The 20,959-nt window shown below is 46.2% G+C and overlaps 1 protein-coding gene across 10 annotated transcripts in view; it reads left to right on the top strand.

Moving 5' to 3' along the window:
- The window catches only part of SGMS1 (sphingomyelin synthase 1), a 219,627-nt gene that overhangs the window by 143,225 nt on the left and 55,443 nt on the right, over positions 1-20,959 (top strand). For 8 of the 10 annotated variants that reach the window (XM_054033933.1, XM_054033938.1, XM_054033937.1 and 5 more), the window contains one exon: positions 15,206-15,262. The exons of the other annotated variants lie outside the window; for them this stretch is intronic. The gene's annotated coding sequence lies outside the window, so the exon portion shown is untranslated. The remainder of the gene's footprint in view (positions 1-15,205; positions 15,263-20,959) is intronic. 10 annotated transcript variants of the gene reach the window in all.

The following is a 20,959-nucleotide window of genomic DNA, read 5'->3' as shown; positions in this document are numbered from 1 at the left end:
TTTCAGAACATAGAAATTCCCTGCAAAATTGCAATTCCAATTTTTTACCAGCTCTGTCAGCACTAGAATTCCCTGGTTCTTGCTTATTGTCTTTTCCCTTTCCAGGAGTGTGGAGAGGGAGGATCATCATGTCCTCCGCCCTCTCTTGGTCACTCATTAATGCAGTTAGGCACAGTCTAACCTAAACTAATTTTGGTGTTGTTTATTGGAAGTAGAGTGAACATCACAAGTACAATTAAAAGTCAGCTTGACGACTCAGGTGAGAGAATGTTTTAGAACACACACTAATTGTGAAGACCAATTGGAATATTATTGCTACAGTATATTTATTCAAGTAGGTTTGCAGTGAGTGTTCAGAATTAACTTCCCAGTGGCTGAATTGGATTTTTGTGGAACCACTGCTATTTTTTGAAGCTGCCCTCTTGTGTCCCAGAACCTAGGGTTGTCTACACAAGGATGCATTGGAAAATGAATCCGAATTAACTAAAGGTCTGAATTAAAAGTGAATTAGTTAAACTGCACTAAATCCCAGTGTGGATGTTCTTGTTCAGAATTAAAATGACGTAAATTAAATGTAGCTTACTTTACTTTGGAAGTGAATTAAGCTAAACTGAATCAAGACCACATCAGTTCTCACTGAGGCTTTGTTTGCATTAGATACTTACATCAGCATTCCTATCTGTCTCAGGGGTGTGAAAAATCCACACCCCCTGGGAGACATAGCTATACCAACCTAAACTCTGGTGTAGACAGTGCTAGGTTTCTGAAAGAATTCTGTTGACCTAGCTACCACCTCTCTGGGAGGTGGATTACCTGTGCCGACAGCTGAATTCTTCCCGTCATCATAGGTAGTGTCTACACTGAAGCGCTACAGCTTCAGCGGTGCAACTGCGCGGCTGTAGCATTTTAAGTGTAGACATACCTTGAGTATCCACACAGGGGTTTAATGCAGTTGAACTAATCCACTTTTAATTCATACTGTTAGGGCTTGTCTACACTTACTGGAGGATCGATACTGCGGCGATCGATGCATCAGTGGTCGATTTCTAAATCGATTGCCAATCGCTTTCCCATCGACTCCTGTACTACACTTGATCGAGAAGAGTAAGGGGAGTTGACGGGAGAGCGTCTCCCGTCAACGTCACATAGTGTGGACCCCGCGGTAAGTAGATCTTAGCTACGTCGATTTGAGTTACACTATTCACGTAACTCAAATTGCGTAGCTTAGATCGACTTTTCCCTTCCCGTTCCCTAACAATGCCTTAGTTAATTGGGATTAATTTTCCTGTAAATCCCCATATAGGCAAGTCCTGAGTTTTCTTTTGGAAAAAAAAATTCAGTCTGTTGTCCTCAAGGCTGTGAAAATAACCTTTAAAAATGTGAAGAGAGTAAAATGGATGCAGTATGGTATTCCTGAATCTGTGCAACCTGGAATAATAGGTCTGAGAGAGGCCCTGATTTGGGGGACATATATTATCACTATTTTCCTGTAAAACTTTGCTAAGGAATTTAGCAGTGTTTGCAGAGCTGCTACATTCACGTTGTCAATAGTAGCCATTGACACATGAGACTGCGAATGCACACTTCCATTTTGTACACATGCCTAAGTAGTCCACCCATTTTCAAACAATCAGTTTCAAAAAGGCAGCTGAACATGCTTTTGTCTTTCCAATGAGCTACTGGGAGATTTCTAGAGAAACTTTTCTCTCAGCCACTCAGATTTAATTATTAAACTAATGGGTGTTATTTCTGCCTTGTAAGAGGTTTAATAATTGGTAAGGAGAATGGAGAATCATCTGAGAAGTGACTTAATGTTCAACAGAGAGGGAGGGTGTGTGAGGCAATATCTTTAATTGGACCAACTTCTGTTGGTGAAAGAGAAAGTTTTTGAGCTGCACAGAGCTTGTTTTGTACACAGCAAACAACAGTTAATGTTCAACAGTCTTTTATCACCTTGGCTTTCTTGAATAATACATAGGAGGGAGAAATTTTTGCTGTATCAGGTTACATGAAACAAGTATATTTTTTAAATCTACATTATTTAAAAACAAATATTGCATTTACAACAGTTGCTTTTAGATAAACTCTCCTGCCAGTTAATTGACCTTGAGGCTTATGAGCCCTAACCTTGGGACTCACAACTCCCATTGAAGTAAATTATTTAGTTGTGAGCCGGCAATACCAGTCTGTTGGTTACATACGTGTCTATACTTAATATTTTGCACTTTTATCTGGAATGCATATTTTAATAAGGCAAGTAACCAACATGATGATCTTCTTAAAATTTGGGTTTATTGGGCTGGAAAAGATAGAAGCTGCTAGTCTGCAACAGCAATTGGTTTTCATAGGATGAAACAAGCCGAAAACTACAATAAAAAACAGTTGAGCAATATTCCTGTGTACTCCTGGTACTCCTGGCAGAAATGACATTTTTATTGATGTTACCATGTTATAGAGTAAGGGTGGAACAGGAAAGGATAAAAAGAGAAAAATAGTGAGATTTAGCAAGACTGGTAAACCTAAAATTAGGCTTAACAGAGTTGACCTGGTTTGAGCGTTTGCCTGTTGCCCTGATCCCTACCTTGCCTTCTTTGTTTTTGATGCCAAATGTAGGGTATCCTAATTTACAAGTTTCTTATACATTCTTTTAAAAGAGAGTCATTTACTTGATTTTCCAAAACTACCAGCTCTGTCACCTCACTAGAACATCAAGATTTTAATCACACAGCAATTGTCATTTTGGACCACTAAGGCCACAGATTTAATCACCCAATAGGCTGTTCTCTAAAATGAAAGCTGAAACATTGTTAAAATCCTAGCAAGCTGACCCATTAAGAATCACAGCCTTGGGGGGCTTGAAAAAATTTGCTATCTGAATCATGAATGGTATGAAATCAAGCACTCTTATTTACCCTCTCATAAGATGTGAACAAGAAGGCATTTGGAGACTGAAAATTCAACAAATTTGTATATGAGGAAAGGAAATACTACTATAAACTTCCTCCGAGAGGTTATGTAGACTAAATGTTTGGTGGAATTCAAAAAAGATTTGACAGTTTGGTGGATAATGAGAATTTCAACAACTTTATGATCACAGGTTCCTAATTTTAAAATGTTTCTTTTCCTTCTTGCTGGGTACAAATGTTATGCAAACGAGAAACTGAATCAACAAAGTGCTGTGAAATGTACTAACTAATGAAAGAAATGCTTTCTCTGTCCAGTTCTTTCTCGATCAGTTATAGTAATTTTAGGTGTTACTTGTAACCATAGCACTTCAAAAATATCGGTAATTTTTGTTTGTTTGTTTTAAGATGAAGATACTTAAGCCTGTGTCTGTGCAGCATTCCCCGTTCTTAATGGAGTAGGCAAGAAGAGACTGCTATTGGTAATCAAACTTGAGTCTCTCAAATAGAACCACCGTTAGGCAAACAGTGTGTTTTTTATTAGTGCTGTTACAGTTGTTTGGCCACAGTCTCAAACCCATCTCAGACTAGTGTTTCATGAAATCTCATTGGACTTGGGCTGATAGTGTACATACCCTCTCCCTCCCTACATCTGTCATCCTCTGGTAGCAAGAGAAGGGTGGATTGGTCTGACGGTGGTCCCCTTTCCCAGAATCTTGTAATGGTTCCAAACTGTTACACTCCCCTATTTTACTAATTTGAATGGAAGGGGAAGCTGGGTATCATTACTGTTCACACTGCATCTCTTAAAAATTCCATCATGACATTTTAGAAAGTAAGAAGGCTGCATGATCCTACACGTCATAGGCAGAGGGCAGCGAGATGTGCTGTCTGTTCTGTTGCAGCCACTGATAAAGTATGCTGCTGGGTTGGTAGTGTCCATCAAGGCTTAACTCATACCTTGTCACTTTTAGCAATCTTGTATGTAAGCTTGACAGCATAAATTTCATTAGATCTATAAATGCAGTGACTGGTCTAGTGTAGTTCACACATTGTAATCATCACGTTTTATTCATTTACACTTGACTCATCCTGAACCAAAAAAAGAAACTGAAGGTGTGGTAATATATATATATTTTAGCTTGTAACAGTAAAAGTGCTAATTCTTTATGCATGTGATTATTTTTAAATTTAATAGTTGTGTCTCAGAAATGCTTTTCTCTTGCAACTAAAGTATAGTAGAACCTCAGAGTTATGAACTGACCTGTCAACCAAACACCTCATTTGGAACTGGAAGTATGCAATCAGGCAGCAGCAGGGGAAAAAAGAAAAAGCCTATACAGTACAGTACTATGTTAAGCATAAACTGCTAAAGAAAATAAATGGAAAGTTTAAAAAAAAAATTGACAAGGTAAGGAAACTGTTTCTGTGCTTGTTTCATTTAAATTAAGATGGTCAAAAGCCGCATTTTTCTTCTCCACAGTAAAGCTTCAAAGCTGTATTAAGCTAATGTTAATCTGTAAACTTTTGAAAGAACAACCATAACGTTTTGTTAAGAGTTACCAACATTTTAAAGTTACAAACAACCTCCATTCCCAAGGTGTTCATAACTCTGATGTTCTACTGTATGTACAGAATTATCTGTTGCTCTGTATATATTGGTCAGTCAGCATATCTGTCTTAGACCCCATATGGGTTTATAACTTGTTTTTTGAAGAATAATTCAGCCGGGAGCACTTTAAAAAAAAAAAAAAAAAACATGTTTGAAGTTTCTTTATTTTTGCCCTTGATGCCATAAAATAAATACCCATCTCAAAGCACATTTTTTGTAACACCTAAAATAACATCCATGTTTAATCGGGATTTCTGATGGGCTATTGAGTATTCCCATAGTAAGAACTTGTGAATGTAGGTATTTGTATTAAATTGAAGATTGAACTGCCATGTCATTTTAGGTGAGCTAATACTGCACTTGCTTTTAAAAAATCATTTCTTAAGTATTTCTGCTGTACAGAATGGACAGAATACTATGAATATTACACTTTTTAACAATGTTGTACAAGTTCCAAAAAAGGCCAGAGCAGTATTTCTCTTAGTATTTTAAAATGTTGATATTATTTACATGGCAAGTTTTAATAGTTCTTCTTCGAGTGCTTGCTCATATCCATTCCATTAGGTGTGCGCGCGCCGCGTGCACGATCGTCGGAAGATTTTTACCCTAGCAACACCGGCGGGTCGGCTGTGGAGCCCCCTAGAGTGGCGCCTTCATGGCGCTGAATATATACCCCAGCCGACCCGGCGCCCCCTCAGTTCCTTCTTACCGCCCCTGACGGTCGTTGGAACTGTGGAGCGCGGCATAGCTGTCCTCCACTCTCCCTAGCTTACTTAGTCATTCAAAGTTATAGTTATAGTTGTAGTTCTAGTGTTTATAGTTAAATAGTTTTAAAGTTGTTATAGTTGTTATTGTAGTTCAGGGGGTTAAGGGGGTCGTCTCCCCCTTTCTCCCCCGGCCGCGAGCCCGGGCTCATGCCCAACGCTCCCGGCTTCAAGCAGTGCGCCTCCTGCGCTAAGCCTATGCCAACGAGCGACCCGCACGACTCCTGTTTGAAGTGCCTGGGAGAGTCCCACCAAACAGACAAATGCAAGATCTGTAAGGCCTTCAAACCAAGAACCAAGAAGGAGCGGGACTTTCGGCTCAGGCAACTCCTAATGGAGGCGGCACTTAGCCTGGACACTCCTTCCATGGGCCAGACTCCGACGCCTAGCACTTCGGTGCGCAGTGCCCCGGCGGCACCGGCTATGACGACCACGCGAGTGGCGTCAGACAAGCCTCCCCGGCACCGGACCTCGTCGGCACCGCAAACACAGCAAGTGCCGCGGCGCCGGTCATTATCCCCAGGGCATAAAAAAGCCCATAAGACGGGGACGTCCGTGCCGAAGACGCCGGCTCCCCCAGTGCCGGGGGTAGAGCCGCGTCCGCCGGTGGAGCAACGGAAACAGGCGCCTCCAGCACCGTCGACTCCGGCGCCGAGGCCGTCGAGTCCGGTACAAATAGCGTCTCCACCGAGGCCGGCGGTGATACAGTGTCTCCCGTCGACTCCAGAGACCTTCGCGGCGGCGAGAGACTTGATAGCTCTCACGGAGCCGGCACCGCCTCAACCACCGGCACCGACTGTACCGTTGACTCGCCCGGTACAGTCAAGAGGGAAACCTGCCTTGATGCGCCCTCCATCACAAGGGCTGGAACCTCGGCGCCGATCCAGGTCCCGAAGCAGGTCCCCACGCCGCTCGCAGTCCCGGCACCGAATATCGTCTCGGCACCGGTCGTACTCGCGGTCAAGATCTTCTTCGCGGCACCGCTCTACGTCTCGGCACCGATATGATAGTCGGCACCGGTCAACGTTGAGACGTAGTTCTCGGCACCGCCACGCTCGACGCTCGACGCCGAGGGGCCGATCCCGGCACCGGGCATACTCTAGGTCCTCGTCGAGGTCCAGATCTGACTCCCGGCACCGACGAGGTCATCGGCACCGGTCGCGGTCCCGGCACCGATCGCCGGCACCGCACAGAGATAGATCATCTCCGGACCGGCACCGTGCGGCACCGCAGACCACGGGGATCGTTTCATCTTTCGCGGCACCGCCATGGCCGTCAAGATCGGCGTCTCGCTCCTCGGAGGACCTGTCGAGATCGGCATACCCCCCTCAGGGGCAGGCCGAGGAACGAGACTTGGGCCATTGGCAGGAGAGGGCAGAGGACCACTCTCATGGACCATCTCACTGGTCGTTTTGGACCCCGTGGGCGTATCACCAGGAGCAAGGGGCTTCATTACCATCGACCTCTCGCTCGGGTCACTCGGTCAGAAGGGCCCCAGAATCCACCATCTCTCGGCCTCCGCCTGGAGGCGTGGAGGCTTCTGTGTCCACACCACCCGACACCGTGGACCCAAGTGCAGGGGACGCTCCGACCCAAGACCAGGGGGACCGGGACCCCCCCTTGGATCCACTACCACCGGAGGCGTCCTCCTCCTCCTCTCCGGATGAGGCAGTGGCGGGCACTTCATGCACGGGTCCCCCTCCGATAGATCTTCGGGCTCACCAGGATCTCCTGCGCAGGATGGCCCGTAATATGGACCTGCAGACGGAGGAGATAGTGGAGGTGCACGACCCGATCGTGAATATCCTTGGATCGGATGCCCCATCGAGGGTGGCGTTACCCTTGATCCGCACGATCCAAACGAACGCGGATACGATATGGCAGACTCCTGCCTCCATTCCACCCACAGCGAGAGGGGTGGAAAGGAAATACTTTGTCCCATCTAAGGACTATGGGTACTTGTACACACACCCCCAACCGTGTTCACTGGTGGTGGAATCAGTGAATGCACGAGAGCGCCACGGCCAGCAGGCTGCAGCGCCAAAATCAAAAGAGGCTAAGCGGCTTGATCTGTTTGGCCGTAAGGTTTACTCAGCCGGAGGGCTACAACTTAGAGCGGCGAATCAACAGGCGCTACTGAGCCGCTACAATTTCAACTCCTGGAACTCTATGGGGAAGTTCAAGGAGTTGATTCCCCAAGAGTCCAGGGAAGAGTTTGGAGCCATGGTTGAGGAGGGTAAGAAGGTGGCTCGGACCTCCTTACAGGCCTCCCTGGACATAGCGGACTCGGCCGCAAGGACCCTGGCCGCAGGTATCGCTATGCGCAGGACCTCCTGGCTCCAAGTTTCGGGTTTGCCCCCTGAATTACAGCAGACCCTACAGGATTTGCCCTTTGAAGGACAGGGGCTGTTCTCGGAGAAGACGGACTCTCGATTGCAGAGCCTCAAAGACTCCAGGACAATCATGCGCTCCTTGGGGATGCATGTTGCGGGTCCCCAGCGCAGACCATTTAGGCCGCAGCCTCAACGTTTTTACCCCCCTCCACCTCGTCAGAGGCAGGACCCTGCCAGAAGGCGAGGGCGAGGTGGTAGGAGAAGATGGGCTGGCCCTCAACCCGGTCAGAACCAAGGGCCACCAAGACCACCTTCAGGTCCTAGACAGAACTTTTGAAGGTGCGGTCGAGGACGGCGCCCCAGTCATCCCCCAGGATCCAGCTCCCTCCTTTCGGGATCGCCTCTCCCACTTCCACCGTGCTTGGTCCCTTATAACTTCGGACCGTTGGGTCCTCCGCACGGTGGAGAGGGGATACGCTATCCAGTTTTCTTCTATCCCTCCCTCCCACCCCCTTTCCCCGTCCCTCTTCAGGGACCCTTCTCACGAGCAACTTCTTATACAGGAGGTTTCTACGCTCCTGGCCATGGGGGCCATAGAGGAGGTTCCGATAGACTTAAGGGGCAGGGGATTTTATTCCCGTTACTTCCTGATCCCCAAGTCCAAAGGAGGTCTGCGGCCCATCTTGGACTTGCGCGGACTCAACAAATTCGTAGTAAAGTTGAAGTTCCGCATGGTCTCTTTGGGGGCCATTATCCCTTCCCTCGATCCTGGAGACTGGTTCGCCGCCCTCGACATGAAAGACGCATACTTTCACATCTCAATTTACCCACCTCACAGACGCTTCCTGCGATTCGTGGTAAACACGGTGCACTACCAATTTACAGTCCTTCCCTTCGGCCTATCCTCGGCCCCAAGGGTGTTCACGAAATGTATGGCTGTCGTGGCAGCGTACCTTCATCGGCAAGGGATACAGGTGTTCCCGTACCTAGACGACTGGCTGGTGCGCGGTCGCACCAAGGAGCAAGTTCAAGCTCACGTCCACAGAATAGTGCACACATTCAACAAGTTGGGCATCCTACTCAACAAGGACAAATCCACTCTAGAACCTACCCAGAGAATAGAATTCATCGGCGCAGTTCTAGACTCCAGACGTGCACAAGCCATCCTGCCAGACAACCGATTTGGCACCATCACGAACCTCATTCAAGGGCTCAAGGCCTTCCCAACTACCACGGTGAGGTCGTGCCTTACCCTGCTGGGTCACATGGCTTCCTGCACGTACGTAACCAGGCATGCCAGACTTCGACTTCGCCCGCTTCAAACCTGGGTGTCATCAATATACCGTCCACATCGGGACAGCCTGAACATGGTGGTCACGGTCCCGAACTCGGTCCTGGCCTCCCTCACCTGGTGGCTAGATCACACTGTAGTCTGCGAGGGGATGCCATTTCACGCCCCACAACCCTCCCTGCACCTGGTCACAGACGCGTCATCTCTGGGGTGGGGCGCCCATCTCAACGAACACCATACCCAGGGCCTGTGGACTGCATCCCAGTTAGCCCTACACATCAATGTTCGGGAACTGATGGCGGTACGCCTGGCGTGCCAGGCATTCCTCAATCTCCTACGTGGCCGCTGTGTGTTAGTTCTCATCGACAACACCACGGCCATGTTCTACATCAACAAGCAAGGAGGAGCACGTTCGTCAATTCTATGCCAAGAGGCCATTCGCCTGTGGGACTTCTGCATCGCCCACTCAATCCATCTCACGGCATCGTTCCTCCCTGGAGTCCAGAACACTCTAGCGGACCGACTCAGCAGGTCCTTCCAAACGCACGAGTGGTCTATCCGTCCGGACATTATACATTCCATCTTCCAGAGGTGGGGGTTTCCCCAGATAGACCTGTTTGCATCTCGAGACAACAGGAAGTGCCACGTGTTCTGCTCCCTACAAGGTCGAGCTCCGGGCTCCCTCTCGGACGCCTTTCTGCTTCCCTGGAAAGACCACCTGTTTTATGCCTTCCCTCCGTTTCCTCTGGTCCACAAGGTACTGCTCAAACTGCGCAGAGACCAGGCACAGGTAATTCTGATCGCTCCTGCGTGGCCAAGACAACATTGGTACACCACACTGTTGGAGCTCTCGGTTCAGACACCGATCCCGCTTCCGTTGGATCCGGATCTCATCTCTCAGGACCACGGCCGGTTGCGTCACCCCGACCTCCAATCACTCCACCTCACGGCGTGGCTGCTCCATGGTTCACCCAGGCAGAGCAGCAATGCTCGCACTCTGTACAACAGATTCTACTGAGCAGTAGGAAGCCCTCAACACGGACCACGTACCTGGCCAAATGGAAGCGGTTCTCCTGTTGGTGCGAACAACGAGCCACATCCCCGTTGCAGGCACCCATTCCCCTCATTTTGGAATATCTCCTCTCCCTAAAACAACAGGGGTTGGCGATATCTTCAATTAGAGTTCACCTGGCCGCTATATCGGCCTTTCACCCAGGGGAACTCGCGTCCTCGGTATTCTCTAACCCGATGGTCGTTAGATTCCTCAAGGGCTTAGACCGGACGTACCCACAACAGCGTCATCCCGTCCCGACGTGGGACCTCAATCTGGTTCTCTCCAAACTCACAGGTCCTCCATTCGAACCACTAGCCACCTGTTCACTTTTGTACCTATCCTGGAAGACAGCCTTCCTCGTAGCCATCACCTCAGCAAGGCGCGTTTCTGAACTCAGGGCGCTTACATCCGAGCCCCCTTATACAGTTTTCCATAAGGATAAAGTGCAGCTTCGTCCACATCCTGCCTTTCTCCCTAAGGTGGTTTCTCCATTTCATATCAACCAGGACATCTTTCTCCCGGTCTTTTATCCCAAACCACATGCCACTCGCCAGGACCAACGTTTGCATTCCCTGGACGTACGAAGGGCCCTGGCCTTCTATATTGACCGCACAAAGCACTTTAGAAAGACGACGCAACTCTTCGTTGCAGTGGCCGACCGAATGAAAGGCTCACCGGTCTCCTCACAACGCCTATCCTCCTGGATTACGTCTTGCATCCGGACTTGCTATGACCTGGCAGGTGTCTCAGCACCGCACCTCACCGCTCACTCCACGAGGGCCCAAGCCTCCTCGACTGCTTTCCTGGCACAAGTTCCGATCCAGGACATTTGTAGAGCGGCGGTTTGGTCATCAGTCCACACGTTTACAGCTCACTATGCACTAGTGCAACAGTCCAGGGACGATGCTGCATTCGGATCAGCGGTTTTGCACACAGCAATGTCTCACTCCGACCCCACCACCTAAGTTGGGCTTGGGAGTCACCTAATGGAATGGATATGAGCAAGCACTCGAAGAAGAAAAGACGGTTACTCACCGTTGTAACTGTTGTTCTTCGAGATGTGTTGCTCATATCCATTCCAAACCCGCCCCCCGTCCCCACTGTCGGAGTAGCCGGCAAGAAGGAACTGAGGGGGCGCCGGGTCGGCTGGGGTATATATTCAGCGCCATGAAGGCGCCACTCTAGGGGGCTCCACAGCCGACCCGCCGGTGTTGCTAGGGTAAAAATCTTCCGACGATCGTGCACGCGGCGCGCGCACACCTAATGGAATGGATATGAGCAACACATCTCGAAGAACAACAGTTACAACGGTGAGTAACCGTCTTTTACAAGGGTCAGGGGTGTGAGCAGCATAGTTAAGCTGACCTAAGTCCACATGTAGGCAGTGGTAGGTAGACAAAAGAATTCTTTTGTCAACCTACTTACCGCCTCTCAGGAAGGTGGATTACCTACACTGATGGGAGAATCCCTCTCATCGGCATAGGTAGTATCTACACTACAGCATTTTAAGTGTAGACAGGCCCTCAGTTATACCCTATTACCACTGCTGCTTCATTAATCAAAACTACAAATGCATGGTATATAAATTGCCACGCTCTACAGTATTGTCTGTCATCGTACTATACATCTGTATCATCTTTTTAACATGCTTCTTTCTCCCTGCCTTCCCCAAGAATGGTAAAGCTGTGGCTTCACATTATTTCAGGTCTTCTTTTAATGGAAGCAAATGCCAGCAAGCTTGTAGAAACATCTTCACCAGGCCAGAGTGCAGCCAAAACTCATAGACTTTATCACCTTACTTTAATTAACAATCACACTAATTTGGATTTTATTCCAGCTAATACACCTCTACCTCGATATAATGCTGTCCTCGGGAGCCAAAAAATCTTACTGCATTATAGGTGAAATCGTGTTATATCGAACTTGCTTTGATCTGCCGGAGTGCGCAGCCCCGCCCCCTGGAGCACTGCTGTTCCATGTTATATCAGAATTCATGTTATATCGGGTCGCGTTATATCAAGGTAGAAGTGTATTCACGAAGCTACAGCATCCACCAACCACAGATTTCAGTTCCCTGTTCTGTTAGAATTTATTTGGGGCTACAAATTTTTTATTCATTTTTTTCTGATTTTTCACCCTACTTTTTAATCATTCAAATATATAAAAAATAACTTGTTTTATTAGGAAACTACAATACATTGCATGTGATATATGTATTACGATAATATATTAGTCTGTGTTTATGCAAAGCTGCTTCTTGGGAGTAAGGCTATGAATTAGTCTAGAACAGGCCTACACAACATGCGGCCCGCATGGGTTCACTGACACGGCCCATGGGGGTTGAGTAGGTGGGCTCACTGTGCGGCCCGCAGGGGGGTGAGTAGGCAAGCGGTGGGTGAAGGGGGGGGGGGCTGAGTAGGCGAGCAGGCGGGGAGTGAGTAGGTGAGCCAGGGGAGGGGGACTGAGGAGGCAAGCAGTGAATCGGTGGCTGACCTGTTCTACTGATCTGATCTGGTCTGGCTCCCATCCCCACTCCCAGGGCCAGCTCCAGGCAACAGCAAAACAAGCAGGTGCTTGGGGCGGCATATTTCTAGGGGCAGCATTCTGGTGCCGGCCATCATAGGCGCTGACTCCGAGACATGGGGGAAAAAGTGCCCCCGCTGCCCCAGCTCGCCTCCGCTCCGCCTCCGCCTGCTCCCCTGAGCACGCCGCCGCCACTCCGCTTCTCCCCCTTCCCTCCCAGGCTTGCCGCACGCGAAACAGCTGTTTCACGCGGCAAGGCTGGGAGGGAGAACAAGCCGAGCGGCGGGGCGCTCAGGGGAGGCAGCGGTGGTGGTGGAGCGGAGGTGAGCTGGAGCGGGGAGTGGTTCCTCTACCCCCCGTTACTTCCTGCGCCCCCCCACCCTAGCTCACCTCTGCTCTGCCTGCTCCCCTGAACGCACCGCTGCTCTGCTTCTCCGCCCTCCCTCGCCTGAGAGGGAGGGGGGAGAAGCGGAGCGGCAGCACACCCGTGGGAGCAGGCGGAGCGGAGGTGAGCTAGGGCGGGAGGTCGTGGGGGGCCCGCAGGAAGCAATGGTGGGGGGGAAATGCAGTACGCTGGGGGAGGAGGCGGGGCTGGGGATTTGGAGAAGGCGTTTGGAAGGGGTGGAGTTGGGGCGGGGCCGGGGGCAGAAGGGCACGAAAAAAAAGGGGGGGCGGCCAAAAATTTTTTTGCTTGGGGTGGCAAAAATCCTAGAGCCGGCCCTGCCCTCTCCAAGAGTTGCAGCTGTCTGGAGGTGCCTGCCTTCCACGCCTTCCTCATTCACACCTCATTCATTCAACAGGGCAATTGATTACAAAGTGGGGGGAAGATCTTATTCTACTTCTAGCAAAAAGACATTTTTCTTTTACCTTAATTATACTACCTTAGGGGCCCGCTATAACAAATTACCGAGGGTCAATACTGCTTTTTCGGTGGGGTGGCGCTGGGGAAGGAGGGTTTGTTTCCGCGGGGCAGGTGGCACTGAGGGGGGTAGTGTTTCGGCAGCGCTGGGGGGTTGTTTCCATGTGGTGTGTGGCGCCGGGGGGGGTGCTGTGTTTGGGGGGGGCTGGGTGGCGTTGGGGAGGGGGGTTTGGCAGCGCTTGGGGGGTTTCGGCCCTCAGCTGTTTTCTTTGGAGTAATATGGCCCTCGCCGCTTTACGAGTTGTGCAGGCCTGGTCTAGAAGATACATACAATAAACAAACAGGCACACACGCAAGCTCTGAAGCGCATGGGCATCTGAATGTACTGATGAATCTGGTTTAAACCAGATAAGGGTTTAAAGATTAAAATGGGAAGAAAACGAAAATCTGTATCAGAATATGTTTCAAAACGCAAAGAAGTACAGTATTTGAAAGTTTGAAAAAACAAAAACAGGAGAAAAGGATGAAGTTGAGTGTATGTGCTGCAAATGGTACAGTTTAATTATTAAATGTAAATATTTATAAGCAATTAGTTCTAAGTCTACAACAGTAAACTATTTATTCAAATGAAAAGTTATATTTGGGGATTAGACAGATATTTGTTTTCTTAAACTCAGGTGGCATTGTGTTTTGAGTTCTGTTTTAGTTCTGCAGCAAACCACATTGATGATCGGAGTTCAAAGCATTAATCTACTGAATACTTTCCCCCCACCCCCCTGGTCTTTCCGTCCACCAAAATAAACCCCGATGTTTACCCAGAAAAATTAATACTAGTTTTTTGCACTGATTGTCACCTGTTTTTGTTCTTCTCGTAATAAAGTGATAAATTCCTGTGAAAAATTAAATAAATTAAAAATGAAAACAAAGGGCCCTGTTTATAGGATAGTATACTTCTCCCCCTGCCCCCCAGCCTCTTTTGCTATAGCAAAGTAATGTAGAGCTTGAGTATTACCGCAACAGAGCAAAAAGATAAGCAGCTTCGTGCTGATGCAAATATATACAAGGGTGATGTACTATGAAAAAGGTGGTTAATAACCTCCAATTAGTGAGTTACAAAGGGTTGAAAATATAGTTGACAGTTGAATTCCCCATAATCCGTGCAAACATCACCCAATGTAATACCCAGAGATAGTCTTAGTGCATTCAAAATATTTTGGTGCAAGGGACTGGGCAGCTGTGGGGTGACTGGGAGCTCTGGGGCCCCCACCACCCATGGGGACTCAGAGCTCCAGGGTCCCCTGCCCCCAGCGGCAGAGGGGAGCTGCAAGGTTCCCCTGCCCCCTCCCCTGCGGTGGGGAGCTGTGGGAATCCCCCTGCCGCCACTACAGTGGGGCGCTGCCGGGGTACCTTCCTGCCCCGCGGCGGTAGCCAGGGAACTGCCGGGGTACCCCCCTACCTCCGGCAGCTGGGAGCTTCTAGGGTACCCCCACTGCCCAGGGCCAGCTAGCAGGTTGGGGGCCCACTGCCTCCCAATCGGGGGTACTTTACAGCTCCCAGCTTCTGCAGGAGGCAGCAGGACCCTGCAGCTCTGTCGCCGGGGCTGAAGTCATGGAGGTCTTTGGAAGGCACGGATTCCGTGACATCCGCAACCTCCCTGATAAAATCGTAGCCTTGGTCACGGGAAATCATAATGTGGAAAACACATGAAATATTGCAAACAAATATTGAGATATTGCTTTCTATAATGGTAATATTACTTAGGGTACTAAAAACTTCATATTTTAGACAGTCTATTTTAAAATAATGTAGGGAAAATATTACAATTGAATTGTTCAAATAAAACCTTCTGTTAATTTTCTTTTACAGATGGTGTAAACTTCCAAATTTTAAAATATAGGAAAGGAAAAAGCAAGCACAGTTACTGTAAGTATGCAGATTTCATGAACAATTTCTGAATTTTATACTATCTCAGCCTTAGCTTCAGTAAGGTTGCCAATTTTGGTTGGATATATTCCTGGAGATTTCTTCACATGACATTTTAAACTTAATTAATCTTTAATTCTTGGAGACTCCAGGCCAACCCTGGAGGGTGAGAATCCTAAGCTTCAGTGTAGTTACTGCTGCCTCATCAGTGAAGAGAAAATCAGATTTATTATGTACAGTAACTCCCCACTTAACGTCCTCTCGCTTAATGTTGTTTCGATCTTGCGTTCCAGCTCCATTACAGAACATGCTCATTTAAAGTTGTGCAATGCTCCCCTGTAACGTCATTTGGCTGCCTGCTTTGTCCACAGCTGGCAGCCCCCCTTCATTTCCCCCCTCCACCCTCCCAGCGCATCACGCCTGCTGGCAGACCCCGCGGATCAGCGCTTTCCCCCTGCTCCTCCTGCACGCGGCAATCAGCTGATTTGTGGTGTTCAGGAGGCTGGGGGGAGGAGCGAGGACGCAGTGCCTCCTGAACGCTGCAAACCAGCTGATTGCTGAGGGCAGGAGGCAGGGGAGGGAGTGGGGAGGCTGTATGCCGTGACCTCGCTCCTCCCCCTAACCTCCTGAACGCCGCAAGACAGCTGATTGCCGCAGGCAGGAAGCGGGGGGAGTAGGGAAAAGGTGCTGATCCGTGGAGTCCACTGGTGGGCGGGAGGCGCTGGGGGTGGGCATAAGGGAACTGATGGGGGGCTGCCAGCCTGTTTAATACCTGTATTAAATTACTTGTTTAAAATTGTTTAAAATGTATATAATACCTTTTGTCGGGCCAAAACAAATTTCCCTGGAACCTAACTTCCCCATTAACATTAATTCTTACGGGGAAATTGGATTCATTTAACATTGTTTCGCTTAAAGTCGCATTTTTCAGGAACCTAACTACAACGTTAAGCGAGGAGTTATTGTACCAATGATCCCTAATTGTACGTTCTGTTTTTAAACAGGCCTGGAGTCACGTATATGATAACTAAAGTCTAGCAGGTTTAAATATTAAATCAGTAAAGATTATGGACAGAGCAGTGGATTGTGTGTCAGTTTATAGGGTACAGCATTTATAAATCTTCAGAAGCATTGTATTTCAACTTAAAAATGCACATAAGGGAAACTAGCTGTTTTTCATTACTGAGAGTTGTAGAATATTTGAGCCGCCTGCTGATTGATATCTAATGAAATGCCCAAGTTTTGAGTATGTTTATAACAATTTTATGGAAATAGGATAAGTATCGTTCTCTTTTTATGCCCCAAGAGTATTTTTCATTTTTTAAGTCTGGAATTATTTGAATGTAACCTACTTTCTGGGCCAGTAGGGAGAGAAGTGAGTGAGATCTAGTAGTATTTTATACTGTACTTTAAACTGTAGTCTGAAACTGTACACTGCAAATCTCTTGTTTAGCTGGCACTAGGGCTTTTGGATTACTTTAATGTGAAGTACTCAAAATACACCAGTTTGATGCCATGCATCACTGACTAAAAGCTACTGCTGCAGAAAAAATAAAAGTCTTTAGTTCTTCATATGGCAGATAATGAAGTAATTATTTGAAAGAGGGATGATGACTGAGAAGAACCCTACACAACATATGCCATGGAATCAGTAACTGGAGTTGGCAGGTTGTTAATGTATACTTTTATGTATACTGTAGGAAGAAATTTAATATTTCTTTCACTTTCCTCTGTGACAACTTCAATACCTTTATGTAAAACAGAAAATAAAAGAAAAAGTAGGCAACCAGATGTTAATAAATAAACATGTGTGAGGGATGGTCAGAAGAACTTCATTTTGAAATGCTAATCTCTGTATGGTTTCATTAAAAGATTCAGATTTTCTAGAACAGTGCTAAAGCTGATCTGAGTAACATGTCTGAAATCCTATTTTCTGTATCTTTTTTTATTTGTGTAAATCTCATACTTATATACTGGCTCAGTAACTTTTAAAATATGTCGATACTAATACTTAAAACAATAAATGCTTCCCAAATTTTGTGACTGCTCAGTGAACAAGCTCTATTTCCTTTAAGCAACTTAGAGCTGGCATAGAAAGTAAGACTGCAGTGATTTTGCATAATCAAGACTTGCAATGAAAATATTTTGTTCAAGTATGTATGTGCTGACTAGATAGTATTTAAACTAAATTTAAAGTCCCATGTACATTGTATCACTGAATTATGTTTTTAAACCATAACGGGGACAACAGTGTTGTAATAGGTACATCTACATAATTGGGTACCCCGCAGCTCTGATGGCATGGGGGAACCTCACAGTTCCCCGCCTCAGGTGGTGGTGTGGGGGGAGGAGGGGCCTGGAACTCCCAGCCACCCGGCATCTGCCTAGCACCTTCACATTTTATCATGGATATTTTTATTGCCCATGACTTACCTGTGACTTTTACTAAAAATATCCGTGACAAAATCTTAGACTTCACCATAATTTGCCATTTTGTTTTGTTGCCTGGTGGCCAGACAGTGAGTTTCTGTGGGTAGCCATTGAATTACATGTTTATGGTTTTATCTAAGATAGTTTAAGATTTACAGTACATCATTTGTAGCTAAGTAACAAGAAATGCTGCATCTTAAATATTGTCTTGGTTTATTTTTAAATCACCTTAGTCATAGTCTGAGTGATTTCTCTACATAGGTTGTTAGTTAAAATTGAGTTCTGTATATGTTGTCTCTCTCTTTTAAGGACAAACTGCTGATCTGATTTTGACCTATAATTAAAAACCCTGTTTGCACTGACTGACTGGCATGTCCCACCTGACACTGAAAATGAAAACTGGCCTTATTTTTGCCACAGTTTTCTGTAATCTCTACAAAAGAACTGCTGTAGTGGATCCTGTGTTTTGGGAAGGTGCATGCATAATAATTAATGTGAATTCCATGTGGAATTCAACTACAGTATTGACAAGCCCAGTAGTTCAAAAATCGAGTCAGACACCTCCCCCTCACCCTCCATCATACATTTAAATATATATATATAATTGTGTGTTTTGGTCTGTCTCTTGATGATTTTTTTTTTTTTAATTCCCTCTGCCCACCTCCAATGTGCGTGACGGTAAGTGTTGCCAACTCTTGTAAATGTATTGAGTAAAGTAACTTTGGCCCCTGCTGTTGGAGCTCTCACCAGGGCCGTCCAGAGGATTCAGGGGGCCTGGGGCAAAGCAATTTTAGGCGCCCCTTCCATAAAAAAAAAGTTGTAATACTATAGTAACATGTATTTGGAAATGTAAAAATAACCAGTGAAATACATTCAAAAATTAATTTTTAATAATTTGAAAATACACGAAATACATTATTTAAAAATATTAAATGCTTTAATGGTATGTATACATTTGCAATTACATAATGGGCTGTCGCTGGGTGATGGTTGGTGCCAATGGGCTGGTGCTGCCTGGGGGTGGCGCTGCTGTTGCCCAGGGCTGGGTGGGGAGCTAGGCTCTGGGTCGGGGAGGGCCCAGCTCACAGGGGCTGGGCTTAGAGCTGGGGGTCAGATTTGTGAGCTTTACCAGTTTGCTAGTGTTAGCAAAGCTATAAACCCAGGCCAGGCTACAGTCCCATACTTTTCAACAGAGGCTCCACACAACTCTTATTTACCTTGTTGTGAACCTGAGAGAAACTGTAATATTCCAATTTTTCTAGAAGACAGATATGACATCAGTGGCCTGGATATTTTTTTTTTTTTTTTAATTCTTAAATATCCTAAGTTACTGGCTTGTGCTCCTTCTAACTGCACAACTCTTCCCTCCCTCTTCCAGGGAAAATCAAAGGCCCAGTTATAATGTTTTGTTTGTTTGTGTGGGTATAGTCAGCAGTTTACAACTAAGAAAATTAGATTGTTGGAGATATGCCCAGTGTCTGAAAAGAAGTAACCCACAGCTGCCTATGTATTTCTTAAATGGCTAACTGATTGAACAATTTACTAAGCAGAACTAGCAAGAGAATCTCCAATTTGGTGACTCCCAGTAGTGTTACAACAGTGCCTTGATCACATCTTCCCACTTAGACTGGGTTCAAAGGGAGGCATGGCCAGTCCTCATTTACTTGGGGGAAGGGAGTCTGTGATGTGGAAGGAAGGAGGAGGTGTAAGTGGTTGTACCTTTTCCCAGATACTGCTGCTACATTATTAGTAGTAGTAGTATTAATTATTATTATTATTATTTATTATATATTTGCTGGGTGTGGACAGTGTACGCAATCCCCTATGTGGAACACAGAAGACGATATGGTCCCTACCTCACTATCTACGTGGACAAATAAACACCAAAAACACAGTGCCTCTGGATGATTAGCAGAAGAAGATTGACAGATATTTCCGTTTTTATATATGTGTGTTACAGCATGGGATACCTTGGCAGAAGTATTTTTAGTGCGTTGTCACTGGGCCAGGTACAGGTCTTTAATTAGATAAAGCTGAAGGAGTGGTTAGGTTTCCAATGTGTACTTTTTCTTGAAGTTTTTACTTTATATTTTTTAAGCTGTAAAAATGAAAGCTTTTTAGATGTGTTCATTTATCCAGTCATTCACCATACAGTTTTCAGTTTTGTAGGCAACCAATGACCTGTCTGTGTAACAGACTCCACAGCATTGCTGTCCATCTTTACTTTTAAGACTCTGCCTAATTTACAAAATAAGCACAGATCCTCCTCAGGCACTAGCTAGTTCCCTTACATTTGGAAATTACCTCAATAAAAATACTGGGTCTGCAGCCTAGCTTGGCTGCTTTCGCTGTACACTGTGCTGCTGTTCAGAAATTTTTTTTCATATGTGATTGATAGAATAATGCTCTCCAAGGGAGAAAGGAAAGAGATTGCAAAGTTGCAGACAGTTATAGATTTGGGCAGTGATCTCACTATACATGCATCCAACCATTTTCTTCTATAGATACTTAAAGATGATCCATTTTCAGTGTCAGTAAGACAGCAATCATTCACTAAGGAAAAACCCTTTATTTTCAATTTACACATGAGTTTATTGATGGTGTAATATGCTCCTCACCTCTCTGAACTATCAGATAGCTGGTATCAGTAGTGTGTTTGGCACTGAGTTTTACCTTCCATGTTAATTAGATACAATGCTTACATAAGTGCAGATAATTATTAGCCAAATTTTCAACAAGCAAATAAAGCACAGAGAGACTTGGTAGTTTGATTTCATTTTCGTAATGCATATGAGTGTTTTATTACATAGTCATACTATTTCCCAAAAAATACAATAAAATAATATATTAAATAAACCTCATGTGACACGTGCCTGGGCTGCCCTCACTGAAAATGCAAGCTGCAAAAAGGAGAGCAGATTCTACCAAAACTGGTGGATAATACTGAAGTCAGACTCACCATCCAGTCACAAACTGTGTTCCTGATCCCCCACGCTGGTTATCAAGAATCTAAAAAAAGAAATCACACAGCCCCCACTATTGCATTCCAATTCTCTGGCTCCCAATTGGCACCTACGTCCAGTACAGTGGGAAGTTATTAAAAAACTGCTCACTACAAAATGTTCTTCTGAACCCCAAAGGGCCAGCCACGTTGCCAGGTCAGTATTAGGTTGGATCTTACCCAAAATACCACGCTGCCTGCCAATTCTTTACTGTCTAAAACTAAAGGTTTATTATAAGGAAAAAAGAGAGAACAAGAAGAGAGTT

Source organism: Malaclemys terrapin, chromosome 7, assembly GCF_027887155.1.
Source record: "Malaclemys terrapin pileata isolate rMalTer1 chromosome 7, rMalTer1.hap1, whole genome shotgun sequence".
Lineage (NCBI taxonomy): Eukaryota > Metazoa > Chordata > Testudines > Emydidae > Malaclemys > Malaclemys terrapin.
The sequence above is the reverse complement of the archived record's forward strand: the minus strand, read 5'-3'. Positions and strand labels throughout refer to the sequence as shown.